Below are 11,482 nucleotides of genomic sequence, written 5' to 3'. Positions count from 1 at the left end.
AATAATCAAAATCTAATTATTGATAACAACTCGTTTGAACCAGTTTCCAAATTCAAATACTTAGGAGTAATATTAACAAATGAAAATTATATTAAAGAGGAAATAAAAAGTAGTCTTAATTCATGAAATGCATGTTACTTCTCTCTTCATAAACTTTTGTCTTCTCGTTTAATATCTAAGAAACTAAAAGTTAAAATATACAAAACAGTAATTTTGCCTGTAGTATTATATGGGTGTGAAACTTGGTCCCTTACATTGAAAGAGGAACATAAATTGAGAGTATTTGAAAATAAGATCCTTAGGAAAATATTTGAACCTAAAAGGGATGAGGAGACAGGTGAGTGGAGAAGGTTACATAATTTAGAACTACATAATTTGTATTCATGTCCAGATATTATTAGAATAATTAAATCAAGAAGACTTAGGTGGACAGGCCATGTGGCACGAATGGGAGAGGAAGGAGGAGTTTACAGGATTCTTGTTGGGAAACCTGATGGTAAGAGACCTGTAGGAAGGCCAAGACGAAGATGGAGGGACAACGTTGAGATGGACCTAAGGGAAATCGGTAGGGATGGAAAAGAGTATATAGATCTTGCTCAAGATAGGGAAAGATGGAAGGCCTGTGTTTGCTGCAGCCATGAACCTTCGGGTTTAAGAAGGCTAGAGAGTTAGTTAGTTAGTTAATCAAAAAGAACGATCATTTTGTCATGTGTGACTTAATTTCACAAAACATCAATGAATGATTTTCCAATAAAATCCAATCTCCAAAGATGATTAAGATTTCTTGCTGTTATATAACCAGCGTAAACATGTATCCTCCCACGCTAATCTTCCTATGGATAAATTGAAAGAACAAATTAGGATTTCTTACTAAGAGAAGAACCTGGGACTCCCAAGAGATACCTGAGATTCTTAGTGCAGGATCATTGGAAGTGGTCCAGAAAATTCACTAGTCAGTAGGAGAGTTGAACACAGCTTTCCACTGCACCGCCCTCGCACAATGGTAAATTCAAATATGTTCCGCGCATCTACATACATATTCGTGACGTGGTGTAACCTTCAGAAATGACTTGGAAAGGAACGATTACACTAATGAACCGTAATGAACATTTACAGGAGTGTATCCAGAAATTAATTTTGTGAGGGGGGCAGCCAGGGGTGCCATTCCCCAAGACAAATGGCGCATCCCCCTCTATAATAGTACGGGGATAGTTATCTAGTTTTCTTTATTTTCCTTTTTCTTGTCGTCTTGTTATTCAGGAAATCGTAATTTCAGAATTGAATGTCTATTGACACTTTTTCAGAATCAGTTAGAAATGTTTGGCTGATTTCTTCATCTGAAATTTCACGACGTCTATGGAGCAGTTCTGTGACGTCTCTTGGCTAAGAAAGAGCAGAAGCTAAATTGTGATGAGGGCTCTAAATACTTTGACAACTGTACAGTTCAACTGAAAAAACATTCCTCAGATAAAGAGTAGGGGAGACCGGGGCTGCTTGTCACAGAATTTGTTTTTTGATTTTTTCTTCGTAGGGAAAAATGTCTCTCGAGTGTGACAACCCTGTCTCTGGGTTGGTTGTCACAGTTAAGGTCTGGTGGGCGAATTACTGACTAGACGAGGTTTCGGTAGAGAGAACGCCGGGGTGGGGAGAGAGTCTGTGAAGTCCACATCTGCTTCTCTCTTCCACTTAGTGGCCAATATAATTTACGACTGTTGATGGGAGGTTCAACTTTCTTACAAATTGAGACGTCAGGAAGGGAGCCAGCAGATGTGCGACTAGAGATATCTGGAACAAGTTTTCACCTTTTTTTACAGTATCTTTCAGCTAGGTCCGTAGCCAGTCAAGGGCCAGGGGGGAGCTGAGCCCCCTGGAACTGCTGTCAGCCCCCCCTGGTACTGCCATCAGCCCCCTTGACATAAGGGAAACTATTTTGTTTCGATGTGTACCGTGTAACGCATTTTACACCGGACTTCCGCATCAGTTCGAAAACGCCGACCTTGCAACTCATTCTTTACGTGTGGGAAAAGATGGAAATCGCTAGGCGCTAAATCAGGGCTGTTCATCCACTTTCGCGATGGTGTCATCAGTGGAGCCAATTGAGGGACGACCGGATCGAACTTCATCAAAAATCTCTACTGTGCCTTCGGTGAACACGTTGCAGCACCTTCTGACCATCTGCACAGACAGTACAGTGTCACCGTACACATCAACCAGCTTCCTGTGGATGGCAAGCCATTTGCCCGTTCGTACCGAATCACGGCACGCACTTCTTCCTGACACCAGCTGTCCAATACACGTGCACCTGTCATGCTGCCATCCTCTCTAATGGCGCGAGCCCCACGTTTCACGATGTTCCGTCGTTTCCTTTCCCTCTACGCATGCGCCTTTACGTCTGCGAGAGAAATGCCTATCTTTCCTTGAAGGCGACAGATAGGGCTCGTCAACCATCTGCATAGTGTTACTCAATAATTTTTGTTACAAATTTTATGGCACAGGGAAACTCATTTTTTGAACGATCCTCGTACATCCTACACTAACAACTAGAGGCGCAACCACGAACTTTTGTCTGGAGGGGAGGTAAGAAAGTATCAGGATAATCATACCAATAATAATAATAATAATAATAATAATAATAATAATAATGATAATAGGGAAGAAGATGGGAATATGGAACACTTTTTTGTTATCCACTGTCATTAGACATGTTGCTGACTCTGATTAACGTATATTCAAAACTGTGCACTCATTTTGGAAATATACTATTTTTTAAAAAAATGTCAAAATTGAGGGCTTGGAAAATGGGGTGGTAATATGAAATAATGGTAAGGTTCAAAATAAAAGCATTCATCATATCTTCAGGATTCCATTGTTGCCTGATGCTTTTCTTCTTAAGTTGTGTTCGTGGCATCGTGTACCTGAAACAATGGAAACCGGGGTTGTAATATGAAACAGGTATTGCTTACAAATTCAAAGTGTTCCATATTACCATCAGCAGACATTTTCCAAGCACCGTCAAAAAACTTTACCTACATCTACCGCTTCCCATTCAATACTACGTTAGGACGGAAGTCTTATCTGAGTACTTTGGAGAACACGTTACTTTGTGTTGCTAATAAAACTAATAATGCATAAAAAACATGCACAATTCTTACCTTACAACAATTGTTTCATGGTCGAAAACCTGCCGCTCTTGCCTATGACCAGGGGCGGCGCCAGAAATTTTCGACCGGGTGGGCAGAAGCTGTATATTGATAGATTAGGGTGGGCAGGTATAAATGTAAATAAATATTATATATATATATGCATGTAAGACACATATATGTACGTCATGCATGCATATGTATCCCCTTCTCTCTTACACTCCCGAATTCCCTTCTGTTTTCCCTTTCCTTTTCATGTTTTCTGTTTTACTCCCTAATGCCTTCTTATATCTTTCTTTCTCAGCTTGTTAGCTCTTTCTCTCTTTCACTTTCTCTCGTTCCATTCTTCAAATGTTTCTCTTAACTGCCACGCATACACTCATCACATGTATGTGTGTTCGTGTTTCGTATCTTTCCTCTTCCTTTTCTAATCTATTCTCGCATCTTGTTCTACTTCTTTGTCTCCGATGGACACAATTACTTCAAGGAAGTATTTGTGTGCGCGCAGCCATACATTCTAATCACATTTTGTCCTTCAAGTGGAAAAATACAAGGCACATACCTACTCCATTTTATATATTAGGCGACATTGATAGAAATTGTGATGGTAGACAATGTTGAAGGAATAAATTACTTTTTCGTAATTTAAATCCATGTTCCTGATCATACTATTTTCATCATATGAGATTTTGACTGAAACTTGGGGGTTAATGATCACTCTTCTTGGCTTACAAGCTTATTACAACTGACAAATGTATCTGAATGTTTGCAATACCGGCTATTGGGTGCCAAAACTTGGGGGCAAGGACAGTTTACTTCTTTGGTAACGTTAAGAGGCCATACTGCGGGTGCAACAAGTAGCAAAATGTGGCGGGGGATCTTCCCCCCTTGTTCCTCCTAATTGCCACCATCGGATATTTGGATTAAAAGTTATGTCTTATTGGGAATGTAAACACACACACACGGAAAAACCAATTCTTTGTTCATTCTGCATAAAGTATCCAAAGGCATATGAAAAGCCTATTTTTACAAAATATCGCCCAAAAGTAATAGTCAAGTAACATTGAATAATCTGTTAGCTAAGTTGTTATTCTGTTTCTGAAGTGAATCTTCGTTAATCATGCGGGAGAAGTGATGCACGTAGGGTTAGATGAACACATGCACTGAGGTAACAAATGGTTTACATTTTGTAGAATGTGATTTTGGACACAAGGAATTCATCGAAATTGATCACTATACCGGTAACTTTTCGAAAGCGCTCAAATGTCAACCTCTATCCTGAGCAGTATACCCTCGGAACTTTAATCTTGCAAGAGAACGAGTCTCTGGCACCTGGAACCACAGTCTAAATAATAATTTGTTGGGGGTTGTATTTTCAATGTCTGCGTGTATTTGTCCCCACCCCCCCCCCCCTTCGTCACTTTCATCTAATCACCATTGAACCTCATTGTCGCCATTAACCAAAATCAGCAGAAAGGTGACTTCACATGAAACAAATCAGTCGAATCAACAACAACTTACTCTTCCAAAAGTGGAGATTCTTTAGTTCATACCACTTCGAAAGTTGAGGTGGTAGTTTCAATTTCACATTGTTTCATTCTTGGATCAAGGCAGCTAACTCCGTGAACAATAACGTTGTTTTCCGAAAGTCTCAAATATTTGTCTCTGGCAATATACCCTCTTAAATGAACTCATCTTCTATTGTCATAATATAACACGTTCCCTGCGAAATGTTTCTGTATATTTTTTTTCTCCAATGGCGTAACATTGTCGCCTTATAACGAAGAGGTTCATCTACTGCCCCCTCTTCTGGTGGAAGCACAATGCACACTGGTTCAGAGTCCACTTTAAACTATAGGTTTAGTCCCGATTAGCCTATCTGAGCATCAAAGTCGACTTAAAAACAAATAGACAAAATTTTCTTATGGATATTTCGTGACATACCTTTTCTTTTTTACTTCATCTGCATCTAAAGATTCTGTTGACCTTTTCGGCTAAACCTCTGATGCTTCTAAAGTTTAAACCATTCTCATCGTGACTGATTAGTTCTCTGACGCCCTCAAAGCAAAGCTTTCCTTCTTCTTTTAATTCTACGTAAGTTAATCACAAGAAAAATCGCATGATTACATAACTGACAGGCAAAATTTATGTGTGGAACTAGGATTTCTAAATAGAATTAGCCACCCTTTATCAATTCAATAATTCTGTTGCTTTTTCCAAGCCCATAACTGTTACATCAAAATTAATATACCTCGATATTATAGTGGTTATTGTGATTGCTTCTTATTAGTAGAACGAATTTCAATGTAGACCTAATTAAAAGTCGAAATAATTTATTGTGTTCCTGGAGGAAGCAACGCTGAGGTTTTAATTTGTTTATTTAGAGATTACTTTATCATACGCAGGCCGGGATTTATATATGTGAAGATCCGGAGCTTACAACAACAAGACCCCGCCCAAACCCCTCCACAGTTTCAGTTATATCTTTTCGCCAAGCTACATGAGGTAGCCTACGTATAGCCTACGTTTTTCTACATTTTTCAACACATCCAAAGTACCTAATTTTTTCTATATGTGGTACTTTTCAAAGCATTTTTTCCCCCAGTGAAGGCCCGGAGCTGCAGCCCTCAAGCTCACCCTAAATCGTGATCTCATTTTGACCATACCCTGCATAATGTTGCGCCTCCTAAGTCCACTAGCTGCTTCTAATCATAGAAGTATTCAATTGGTCACCGTTTTCTTGTTTCAAGAACTCTAGTAATTCCTTTCTGCTTTCTAATGACAAAGTTAAATCAGCTTTTTATGGGATGATGATATATGAACATTTCCAGTATAGATAATATTCGTTAGTAAAATATATATTTTCGGATTGCTTAAGTACGGATTGCTTAAAACTGTTGTGACAGGAATCACTACCATACTTTTATATTCTTGTTTCATTATAAGAGCTCCTCAGAACTAAAATTGAATTGAAAACAAGCTGAAAGGTGTTTGAAATGTAAAGTTTGTTTTGTTCACGTTATGTTCAGAAAGGCTAATTAGGACTGTTCCTGCGGTTTAAAGTGGGATCTGAACCAAATCTGTCTGCATCGAAGATGAAACTCGGGACCCCTTCATTACAAGGCAACAACAATATCACTTGCCTTGAATTTATATGCGTAAGCGTGTAATCTGACAATCTTTTTCATGAAGGAATCTGAACCACGTTTTGTTGTTTCCACAGGAGCAAACGTAATATTTGTTTTACTTGAAACGTGTCCTTGAGACAAACCTGAGGCATCACGGAAATGACTGAGCAGAATATTAACTAAAAGAACTTCATCACAAACATTCACGTGAAACAATATTTACCGTCTAGCTCGTAGCCAGGATTTTATTTCGGGGGGTCATCCATCACTTATCAGCACAGGCGTCGCCACGGATAAAACTTGATTAGTAGAAATAGTAATGACAATAATAATTATTACCACCGTTATAATTGTCATTTTACAATAATAACTATTATAAGATATTAAAATATACCAATTTTAATTCCAAATTTATTGTTATGATTATAATTGTTATTATTATTATTATTATTCAAATGGAGTGCCTTTGCTACTTGATCCACCGTATGAGTGAATATCCAACACAAGTGTTGTCCAATTATTTTCTTACATTTTGTACAGTTAGTGTACTGAAATTCATAGTTATTGTATTTTGTTATTAACTTTTACACGTTCCGTTAAAAAGGCTTTAAACGTTAGGGCCAAAAAATTTTCAAAGTTACACATATTATATAATGAAAATTAAATTTTTGACTTCCCTAATAAAGTGGCGGGTGCAGAGAATGATAGAAGGACGTAAGGCACAAAAATGATTTAATGTAATAGTTAAGATGAATTATCGTCAAAGTATACCGCTTTGGACTGTCTTTCAGTAAGTGTAATGTGTACGTGTGTATGTGTAAGGGCAAGAATATGTATGTGTGAGTGTGAGTGTGTGTGCCCTTATCTATAGGTTAGATTACCTTTCTTATATGTAATTTTTCTTTGTATTTTTTATTCCTTTGTTATATTTATATATATATTTCTTCATTCTTTCTTTTTTCAATATTTCAATATTCCACATTCAATTTTTTTTGTAAACATGGTCAAGCGGAAGAAAAGGCTCCACAGCCTTAACTTCGCCATGTAAAAGAAGACGAAATAAATAAATAAATAAATAAACTCAATAAGCTTAATAAATCTGCCTTGGTCAGCTTATTGAGTTTTTAATATCATGGACACAAGGCCTAATGGTGTTAAAATAAATAAATAAATTTCACTCATAAAGTTTATATTGTGTGATCTGTTATAAATAAAACTATACATTTTGAGAGCTGTGATCCAAATTTATTCTTTGTATTAAATGTTAGAAAATAAAAATATAAACTGCTTCCCCTGATATACACTAAAATGTTTTCGATCTAATGTTTATAACTGCAAAGGAAGTAAAATTAATTACCCCTATACACTATTTAAATTAGATATTTGTAGGATTTTGGGGGGAGGGGCTTCAGCTCCCTTAGACCTCCTCTGTTTACCTGTTTGCTGTCTTCTCTTTCACGTAAAATCGTTCGTCCGAGATAAGAACCATGTGAAAAGATGTGTAAATGTAGCAGAATATAGTGTTATTTAGGCACTAAATATTCAATTAAAGGCGGAACTGGATTTCCATTATATTTTGACCCAAAAACGAGACGCCCCTCCTGAAAAATCGGTAATCATAAAACTATTGCCGGCCCCTGTGGCGGAATGGTTAGCACATAGCGCTACGACGCCAGGGGTCTCGGTTCGAATCCTGGCCTGGACATGGATGTTTGCGAGTGTCCACTCATCAATTTCATCACATCATCACTCATTCCCATCTTCGCAAATTAGCCAAAAGTGGCACAAGAAGTGAAGTAAAATCAAGCAAATCAATCAATCAATCACAAAACTATTAGTATTATTATTATTAGTTAAAATATGAATCACGTAAATGATACATTGTAAAGAATAAATGAAATATGATGTCCCATTATCAAAATAATAATTGTGATATCAGTGTTTCTCCTCTCTGCTGATCAGCCTTTGATGTTAGGCCTACGCTAAAGTTGAAGAATGTCAGAACTGTTCATAATCTTTACCCTCTTCTCCAAGCCACGCCCCCAAGCTGAACTCTCTGTAAAGTTAACTCGTCCCAACAAGATAGCGTAACGATCCGTAGGATCTCTTAAATGTAGCGTTCAACAAATTCTACAACCCCAGATATTTACCCATTCAGGAAATCGCTAGAACCATGTAAGGAATGTCTTGTCAGCAATTGTCAGGCTTCCTTGATCGCCAGCATTATAAACAGGTGTAGAGCAATCGCAATCAAGGAAGAGGCCAGATGTCTGATTCGGCATTATTAAGTAAATTGAATCTGAATAAATGTCTGAGGATAGAGAGGAGAGTGGTCAGTCTTAATCATGCAGTAAGAGGGTGCAGGAGAACGAGATGCCAAGTCTTGGAGAAGGACAGAGTCTGTGCTGTCAAGCTTACACTTCGTTTTTTACAAGTCCGTGGGTTCAACACTCGAAGGAACACTTCCACGGCGAGAGACAGGTATTTTCTACCAACATATTGAAAAACACCTGTATGGCTGTGAAACTCAAGAGTTGTGTATTGCCATTCAGTTAAGTGCTTAATTTTACCTCTCGCACCTTACCACCAAGCTCACCATAAGCAGCGAGTTGATCTACCATGAAGGATGAATGATGAGTGAGCTACATCAACCCAGAACGATCCCACGTTCTTGCAGAACGTTATGCCAATTTTTATCGATACCAGCTCACGCAGAACGCACACCCACCCCACTCCCGTCAACATATTCGTTCGCGTCCTTTGGGGAATCCCTTGCCCGACATTGCACAACATTGACGCGTGATTTTTTTGACAAGAGCGTACCCAATTTCTTAGTGGACCGCCAAACACCGACGACTTCTCTCCAGCCGTTTTGCCATTATTCACTTCGGAAAATCATTTTCCCACGTTTTCAAACGTCTATAACTTGGCAACAAAGCCGTTTCCGGAATTTCGTTACATGAACTTTCCACTTTATTTTCACTCGTACAATCAATCACTTCCCAAGTGTTGTAAACAAACTTACGAAACACCTTGTACTTCCCGGACATTAATTTATTCATAACGACGCTCGGCTATTGTTATTCTGTCATTTTTAATTATGATTATTGGGTTTTTTATATTAATTAATGAAGAGGAGAGTGTAGGGGGAGGGGGAGGAAGATGAGTCATGGATGACTCATGCGCACGTGTGAGCTTGGATTTATTGATTTTTAATTAGTGTACAATATATACTATTATGGAACCCGGTTTCACCCTAATCTAACCTAATTGTTGTACTTTATATATGAGTTACAGCCTGATATGAGTCATGGACGATTTGTGCCGTCGAGGGAGCTTGATCTTAATGGTTTTCCATTAGTGCACAAAACATACTATTATGGAACACGGTTCCGGCTAATTCTAACCCAATTTATACATTTTTTATATGTGTTACGCCCGGATATGAGTCAAGGCTGATTCACACATTCGTGGGGGAACTTTAAGTTAATGCGTTTAGGACACGTTTTTGACTATTTACGCGAGGTTTGCACTCGCCGATGACGCCATAAGCCGCCATTTTGGCATCGGTGCTGGATCATATTAGGTATAATTAAGGATCTGGATTTATACGGATTCAACTGGCCCCGAAGGGATCTGGGTAGAAGCTATTATAACACAATATATGGCGTTAGCCTATGCGAGCTTTAAAGGCGAAGAAATTGAACGATGTAGCCCATATGAAAACGAAGTATGCTGGCAGAATGCATGTTATTAATATCAATTGCTCTTAAAAAAGGCAAGACCCCTCTACAAGGTTGAGGACGAAATTCGCACCAGAAAAGAAGAATATTTCCTCTGTCTCCTCTGCCAAGCGACGGATCATTGCCGGCCGAGGGTGAGAAAGGGTTTCTATTGTTAGTTTCCCCCTAGCGGAACTGAGGGGGATAATAATACGTAATTGATTTCGCGTGCTGCCAATATTTTAGCACGTTTGCATTGATTTTTGAGGTTCCAATTTTGTTTTCTGGAAATAACTTAGAGGTTTTCTTCCTCCTCAGAATGTAGCTATAGGCTATTTTACCTAAAGCGTAAGGAATTTGTCTGAACTAGGAACGACGCCGGCCAGTATTTACAGATTGAAGCGGTTTCGAACTAATATCAGCCCCGGCGCTAGGAATTTCGCCGCTCCGTGCAATTTTACTTCTTGCCGCCCCCACCCCCAAAAATACGTACAAAGAAAACGTAATGTATGAACAACTAAGCTTGTTATTCGTGGCAATTTCACATGGTACAACCAATTTTCGACATAATAAAATGAAAGAATACATATGTGAGAAGATAAGTTATTCATAAATAAAAAAAATAATACATATTTAAGCCTAATAATAAAATATCTGTTGCATTTACTCATCATAGTTTCTGCCGACGTGCAGAACTCTCAGTTCTCCTGTTTCATTCCACTATTTCTTCATGACTAGTATTTATACTGTACATAATTATGTAAATTTTCCAGAACGTTGTACATGAAGTAACATATCTTCACTTCATAACTATTTACAATAAACTAAATTTTCATCACTATTTACAATAAAATAAAATAATTTCATTCAGAATGTTCTTTCCAAGTAATGTGCTGATGCTGAATTACGGTGGGCAACTCTCATTACATGTTCTGACTTCGAATTTTGCAATCAATTCTACAAGTTTCAGAAATTTTCAGTTATTGTGTGCATATAATGCATCAGATGTTCCGCGAAAAGGTAAGCACTGTTGGCCCAAAAAATGAACTATGGCTATCAGTCGTTCTATGACACTCCTCCAGTGCTGGGCCTCTGCATCGAGCAATTTTTGTTGCACGGAATCAATCGTCTGTCGCAATTTAAGACGTGACGAAAATTCAACCCATTTCTTGTGGCATTGTAAATGATTCGTAGATCTTTCGTGTTCATTAAGGTACACATACTAGTGTCCCCAATCATTGTAGCCCTCAGTTGTGAGTGAGAATTTGTTGTTACAGAACAACTTACAACAAAAGCAGAATACAGATTTTTTTCTATTGAATAAACCAGCCACGTTCTGTCAATATGTTTTCCATTACTTAATTTGCGAGTGAAATGTGCAGGTAAAAATTTCCTACCATTAGAGCTGCGAGGGAAAATAAAATCAGGTTTCGGTCTCTCAGGTGGGCCTTTTTTTAACGATCTCCACTCTTTCGGCGTCATTCAAATGTGG

The sequence above is a fragment of the Lepisma saccharinum genome, chromosome 29 (assembly GCF_977018435.1).
Source record: "Lepisma saccharinum chromosome 29, izLepSacc3.1, whole genome shotgun sequence".
Classification (NCBI taxonomy): Eukaryota; Metazoa; Arthropoda; class Insecta; order Zygentoma; family Lepismatidae; genus Lepisma; species Lepisma saccharinum.
Note: the sequence above shows the minus strand (reverse complement) of the source record.